The following is a 6,961-nucleotide window of genomic DNA, read 5'->3' as shown; positions in this document are numbered from 1 at the left end:
CTCCACAACCTTCAGAGATGTTCCCCTACAGAAGCCAGACATAATCCGTTTTGTAGATGAGTCCTGTCCCCACGGCTCCACAAGACATCCAGCTGCAGGGTGTGCTGTCTGTGCTTCCACCAATGGGCTGGAAGCTTATTCATTGCCAACCATCTCTTCGGCTCAAATTGCGGAACTTGTTGTCCTGACTCGTGCCTCTGTACTTGCACAAGGGCAATCAGCCACCGTTTACATCAATTCTTGATACACCTTTGGGCTTGTGCACAACTGTGCGCAACTTGAAAAACAACTCAGATGAAGGGTCAAAACCAAAACTGTGGCACACCCAATCCCATGGGTTTCCTTCGTAAATTTGTAAGTGGATGTTAAACAGATGCCCAAGTGCTGTAACTGCAAATACATCTTTTTAATCATAAACATGTCCTCAGGGTGGGTATAGGCCTGCCCATGTAGAAACGCAGATGCTGTTACTGTCACCAAGAAACTTTTGAGAGAATGCTTCATTTTGGAATACCCCTTGTATTACACAGCAACCAGGGAACTAATTTCACAGGACAAGTTGTTCAGCTGGTCTGTAAGCCCTAGGAATGCAACAGCATTTACACTGTGGAGCTGTCAAAAGGAGGAATTCTGTTTAAGAAATATACTGGCCAAAATTTGTGAAGAAACTGGCCTTAAATGGCCAAATGCTTTACCATTGGCCCTAATATACATCAAGAGCACCACAAATAAAAAACACACACTATCCCCATATGAAGTTGTAACCCATAAGGTTACTGCATACCCCACCTAAGCCACCACATAGATTCAAGCTACAGATGACTAATGATGTTGAATTACTGCAAGGCTCTAATGAAATGTGTGAGCACTATTCACTCACAGGTAAAAGAAGTCCTTCCAGAACCTGCCTCTGAACATGACACTCTTTGTAACCTGTAGGCTTGGGTCTACACCACAACAGATGACTCAATATCAACAGAATGGAAACCACAAAGACACTCTGTCCTCCAAGAGTTGAAAGTTTATATCTTCACATAAACTATTAAAATACCTTTCTTCAGTTGGTCTACCATTATGCTAAAGACTTACATGTTTCAAAACGTTGGGTGTGTTTCCATATCCCTCCTCACTCTAGTGAAGGTGTCACCATGCTTCCTACAGCATGTAATTCATCAGTAAAAAGACCAGTCTGGAATCCCCAGAAGGCAGAAATTCCTTGTCCAAGATCAACCCAGTGACAGTAAGTGGGAAGTGGTCCAAGCTGATCCAATACAGGTGTGCATGAAGCTCCAACTCCTACCCACCACCTGGGATTAGTTGCCTCAGGGAACACTTGTTACTTGAAAGCAAATGCAACATGCTACATGGGACAGAGTAATTGCACTAAAACTATTAATTGTCAGAATGATACTAGACATTTGATAACTCTCAAAACTGTGAGTTGGCATCATCTTCTATATATACTTCCTTGGGAGCCTATTTCATTCATGGTACATTAGCATACCTGTGGCTCCGACTGGACTGTTTTGGATCATTTTATATCAGGTATATAACCCCAGCTGTTCAATATTTGTTGTTGCTCCCTTCTGAATATTCTCAGAAAAAGCAAGCTATCCCAGAGCCTGAAAAATTTGGGACTATTATGCTTCCCATGTATGAGGTGGCAAGAAACATTAAAGTATTGTTTATTAGCTATTATTTAAAGCAAATTGGTAATAACACTGCAGATTTTTCTTATGAAAAAACAACTGAAATGACCACTATCTGGACAGTCACCCTTCAAAACAGGCTAACACTTGACTTTATGCTGGCTCATAAGGGTAAAATATCCACCTTAATTGGAAAATAATGTTTTATCTCTATCCCTGACAATTCTGAAACCATTCGTGATTTGAGTGAACACATTAAAAAAGAGGCAGCCAAACAAAACAACCAAATAACTGGAACCCTTTCTTAAATATGCTATCACAGAGGTGCTACCAACATTGCTCAGTTTTGGCCAGTGGTAGGTCCATCTTGGAGCTGGCTGGAACTGGCTCTGTTTGACACAGGGATGGCTTCTGGTATCTTCTCACAGAAGCCACCCCAGCAGCCTCCCACCCACTACCAAAACCTTGCCACACAACCCAATACAACACAACACCAGTGAAACTGGTTTACTTGAAAAGCATTTTGTCAAAATACACAAGAAGTGGGGTAATACATTCTGCAGTGTTTGCACCTGAGGAATTACTATTTAAGTAATATGTAGAATTCATGTAAAGTGAAATGAAAAGTCATTTATTTTCTAGCTAAAAAAAAAAATGCAGTCTCAGTCATCCAGAAATACTCACAATTCTGAAGGACAGGTTAAGATGAAGAAAACTTTCTTTCTTGGTCAAAAAGGAGGAGTTACTACTCTTATCCTCTGTGTCTCCAACAGCTACAAATCTTCACTTGTGACAAATACAAATAAACAAGTATCGTCTTGTTACCTTTCATTCCATACATCCAAAAAGATGTTTAATAAAGGCTGCTTTTATTGTTGCAACAACTAACTTGTGACTTGTGTCCAAGACCAATTTCGCTGTCCTCTGCTTTGAGTATATGCTGTAGGAAATTCTACTTTAAAAATGTTTATATTGAGGAATTTTAAGAACTGAGGAAAACTGCAGGGCATAGTGAGTATTGCTTCTATATGTTTCTAAAGTGCTTTTAACAAAAAAAAAGATATTGTACCTTGATATAGATGAAAATGCTATAGTAGAGTTTCACCCACCTCATCAGGAAAAAAAAAGGTCTCGTGAAGTTAATGTGAGGTTTATTTTTTTCACTTCTTTCTCCTTCCAACATTCTGTGTGCAACCCAACCCATAGCAGTATTTACCTGTCAAACAGAAAAGGTACAATTGCTTATATTATTTTAAATCATGCTAATTTGAGCCCTTAGTTTCAGATTTTCGGTTTCAAGGAATATTTGAAGTATTTAAAAAGCATGTAGGAAAAACATGAAAATACCAAAATAATGGAAATTGTTCCACTTAATAATCTACTTATATACTTGCATACCTATTAAAGTGTAAAAAGTGACCACAGACATTTAATCTGTTAAAAATCTCTAACATTAAATTGACTGTAGCATCCACATACTATAAATAATGACTATTTTAATCCTTGTGGTTTAATCTGGATGGCAGCTAAAACAACCACACAACAATCCAGTCACTCCTCCTCCCTGCCCTGCTGCAGTAAGATGGAGGACAGAATTGGGAAAAAAAAAGTAAAACTCGTGGGTTGAGATAAAGACAGTTTAATAAGACAGAAAAGGAAGATTAATATTAATAATCATCATCATCATATCATCATCATCAACAACAACAACAGCAGCACACTTGCTCACCACCTGCAGATCACTGATGCCCAGCTAGTTCCTGAGCCATGGTCTAAATCCCTGGCCAGTTTCCCCCAAGTCATATATGGAGCATGATGTCTTATGGCATGGAATATCCCTTTGGTCAGTTGGGTTCAGCTGCCCTGGCTGTGTCTCCTCCCAGCTTCTTGTGCACCTCCAGCCTCCTCGCTGGTAGGGCAGTATGAGAAGGCGAAAAGTGCTTGACTTGGTGTAAACATTGCCTAGCAACAATCAGTGTGTTATCAACGTTATCCTCATCCTAAATCCAAAACACAGCACTATACCAGCTGGTAGGAAGAAAAAGAACTCTATCCCAGCTGAAACCAGGACAGGGAGGGTAAGAATATTAGCACATGTCTTGTTTCAGACCACATGGGAAACTGAAGAGGAATTAAACTCCAATATAATTTTGCTTAGTAAAAATACATACATGTGGTAGAAAGGGAAGTGAAAGAAGAAGACTACAAGATCTTCTAGTTCTTTATATTGACCAACCATGTAAACAATCTGAAGAATTAAGGAACACCAATCATCCCATCAAAGGGCAAAAAAAAAGCATTATACACTTGCCACAGCCTTTGGGGTTAACCTTGAGCTAGATGCACAAGTACAAGCCAAGTACAATACAAACTCAACAGAAAAAGCCTGCAGTTTTCTTTGCCTTAAAGAGGGCATGAGTTCCATGGTTCAGTTTCTGACCTTGCTTGCTTACTTCTCAACATGCCGTTCATTTCTATGGGTCCTTACAGAAAGGCTTGTGTGAAGTCTCACGTACTGATACAGGACCCTCAGCTGTAAATCTCAGGGAATAAAGGAAAGGGCGCTGAGGCTGCCTAGAGGAAACTGCAATTCTTTTTTAGGAACATCTGACAGGAGGAAGTTAACTGCTACTTGAGTAAGTGTCTTCTACCTGAAGTTATCTGCAGCTATTATTTTATGTTCCTAAAAACAGAGTGTCTTCCAAAAGAAAAAAGCTTCTTGTATCCACTTTGGGAAAGACAGAACTCACAGAACCAGCTCTTCCATCAGATGCTATTATTACCTGAGGTGAAAATCTAAAATCACATTTTAACATCTTCCAGATTTTAAAATTTGTCACTAGTAACTGACAGGTATTGAATAATTAAACGGTCATAAAAAGGAGATTTTTCTCATCACTGAGTGAATGTCTGAGAGCATAGCAATGTGACTGATTCATATATTAGCATTAACTCAGCATAAATACCAAAGTAAAGATTACAGAGACTTTTTGATTCGAAAAGCTTTTCTAAATCATCTTCTGCAAAATATCTCCTTTTAATCTCATACAAATATCTCGTATTTTTATCTTGTATTTTTAACTCATCCAAGGGAAGATTCCTTAAGGCATTTAATGTAATTTGCTCAGATCCCTCTCTTGGTGAAATATTATTTGATTTTAAGCCTCTGATGAGGCAAGTATTTTGATCTATCAAATACTGCAGCTCTGCCTTCTGTTTGAATGCGATTCTTCATTCTTTTTCTCAATCTTACTGTCTCCTCTACTTTTTACTTTCACATGTCTTCTGAAGGCATTAACTGTGTTCAGTAAGAATTTGTTTGCACTTATTGTTTATTTTGAAGTTGGATGTTCCTTCCTGGATAGAAACCTCTTTCTTCCTAGGAAGATTTCACACACATTTCTGTTAAAAAAAAAAAAAAAGACAAAAAACCACAGAAGAAATTAGTTAGGAAACAGAAAAGCAAATTATGTGAAATTGTGTAACTTGCATACTGTCAAATTATGTATTAATTGAACATAATTCTCAGAAATTCAAATACAATCTATACAGTGCTTGTATGAGCCAGCACAGGCAGGATGCAGGAACAACCACAAACCCACGGATGAAATGCAAAGAGTAAATTTATTTTCATTACCTCGCCAGCCAGGGGATCCCTGGAGCAGCACCTGGGCAGAGGCATGCCAGCAGGGACGCAGGCACCGTGGAGCTTGGTCCTTGCTGGAGGATCACCGAACCTGCTGGTTTTGCCTGTACCCCAAGGATCCGCACAGGCATAGGTCACTGCTGTGCTTTGATCTTTCCCACAGCAGGGCAGGAATCTCAAGCATGTTCAATAGCGTGCCTCTCAGTCTGTCACAGGCCTGTGTTATCTAAACACAGATGTTCTACTCCTCCAATACACAAGGCTAAACAACAATTAGTATGATAGATGTGTCTTGCTACACCCCAGCTGCAAGTCACTTGAGCATGTTTAGATTCCTCCTTGCCAATCTTCTGTTATTTTCTCACAGTGTTCAACTATTGCTGTAGAATGCCTTCATCATAAAATTTGACACCCCCGCTGAACCTATGAAGCAGCATTTCACAGTCCCATGCTTTGTCCTCATCGTTTCTCCACATTCAACTTTTAACCTCTTCATGTTTTCTTGAATAGAAAAAAAAAAAAAAATCACATTATTTAGAGTCCATTGTATTTAAAATTATAGTTGTTTGAATACCAAGAAGAAAACAAATAAACAAACAGCATTGAAGTTTCATAGTTCCAGAAAGGTTTATTGTAGAATCATATAAAAGTTATTACAGTTCAACCTCTCAGAAGTTTGGGTGGGAAAAACCAATGAGTATGAATAAGCACTAACTAGCAGCACATAGTTGATGTATCCAGCTGTGCTGTGCTGACCCTTGCCAGCAGCTAAGTATCCACACAGCTGCTCACTTCCCCCCACCAGCGAGATGGGGGAGTTCATAGGAAGAACAAAAGCAAGAGAATTCATGGTCTGAGATAAAAAACAGTTTAAAAGGTGAGGTAAAGAGAAAAAAACCCCAAGCACCAGAAAGGGAATCACTTGCCACCTCCCACAAGCAGACTGATGCCCAGCCAGTCTTTGAGCAGCCATCAACTTGGAAGACAAGTCCCCCACCACCCTTCTTCTTCCTCGACTGGTTTTTATTGCTGAGCACAAGGTTAGATGGTGTGAAATATCCCTTTGGCTGGTTTGGTTCAGCTGTCCTGGCTGTGTCCCCTTCCCATCTCCTGCCCACCCTAGCCGACTAGTGGGGGCACGGGCAGAGCGGAAAGAAGAGCCTTGAGGCTGTGCAGGCAGGGTGCAGCACAGCCCCAACACCCGGGTGTGAGCTACGCTGTTTTAGCCACAGACCCAAAACACAGCACCATACAGGCTGCAATGAAGAAACTCCATTCCAGCCAGACCAAATACAACAATACAAGTTTCAATTGATTACTTAAGTCTTGTGTTGGTATCAGACAATTGTAATTGATGCTTACAAAGCAGGAATGGAACAAAAATAATCATGTAATTAGCCTCAGCCAAGCATTATAGTACCAAAAGATACCGAATGTCTTCTGTATTCTGAAATTGTGGCCCGGTCCTTAAAGCTCAGATTGTGCTTCTGAAAAACAAGATTCCACTTTACTTGTAATCATTTAATTTATGTGGTAAACATGTTACTAATTTTCTGACTCACACTTTGAAAATTTCACTTTTTTAATGTTTTGTGGACCAGAAATGAGGGCACTTAAAGCAAAAACATTACTGAGACCACTAACTCCAGTATTGGTTTTCAGCCCT

At 39.7% G+C, this 6,961-nt stretch overlaps 1 long non-coding RNA gene across 1 annotated transcript; it reads right to left on the bottom strand.

The window, feature by feature from the left end:
• Positions 1-3,858: 3,858 nt before the first annotated feature.
• On the bottom strand, positions 3,859-5,699 carry LOC129196205 (uncharacterized). The gene is made up of 2 exons (XR_008574098.1): positions 5,287-5,699; positions 3,859-5,051 (listed from the first exon to the last, which is right to left on the bottom strand). It is a non-coding gene; the product is annotated as an uncharacterized LOC129196205 (long non-coding RNA).
• Positions 5,700-6,961: the final 1,262 nt, after the last annotated feature.

Source organism: Grus americana, chromosome 1 (assembly GCF_028858705.1).
Source record: "Grus americana isolate bGruAme1 chromosome 1, bGruAme1.mat, whole genome shotgun sequence".
Classification (NCBI taxonomy): domain Eukaryota; kingdom Metazoa; phylum Chordata; class Aves; order Gruiformes; family Gruidae; genus Grus; species Grus americana.
The sequence above is the reverse complement of the archived record's forward strand: the minus strand, read 5'-3'. Positions and strand labels throughout refer to the sequence as shown.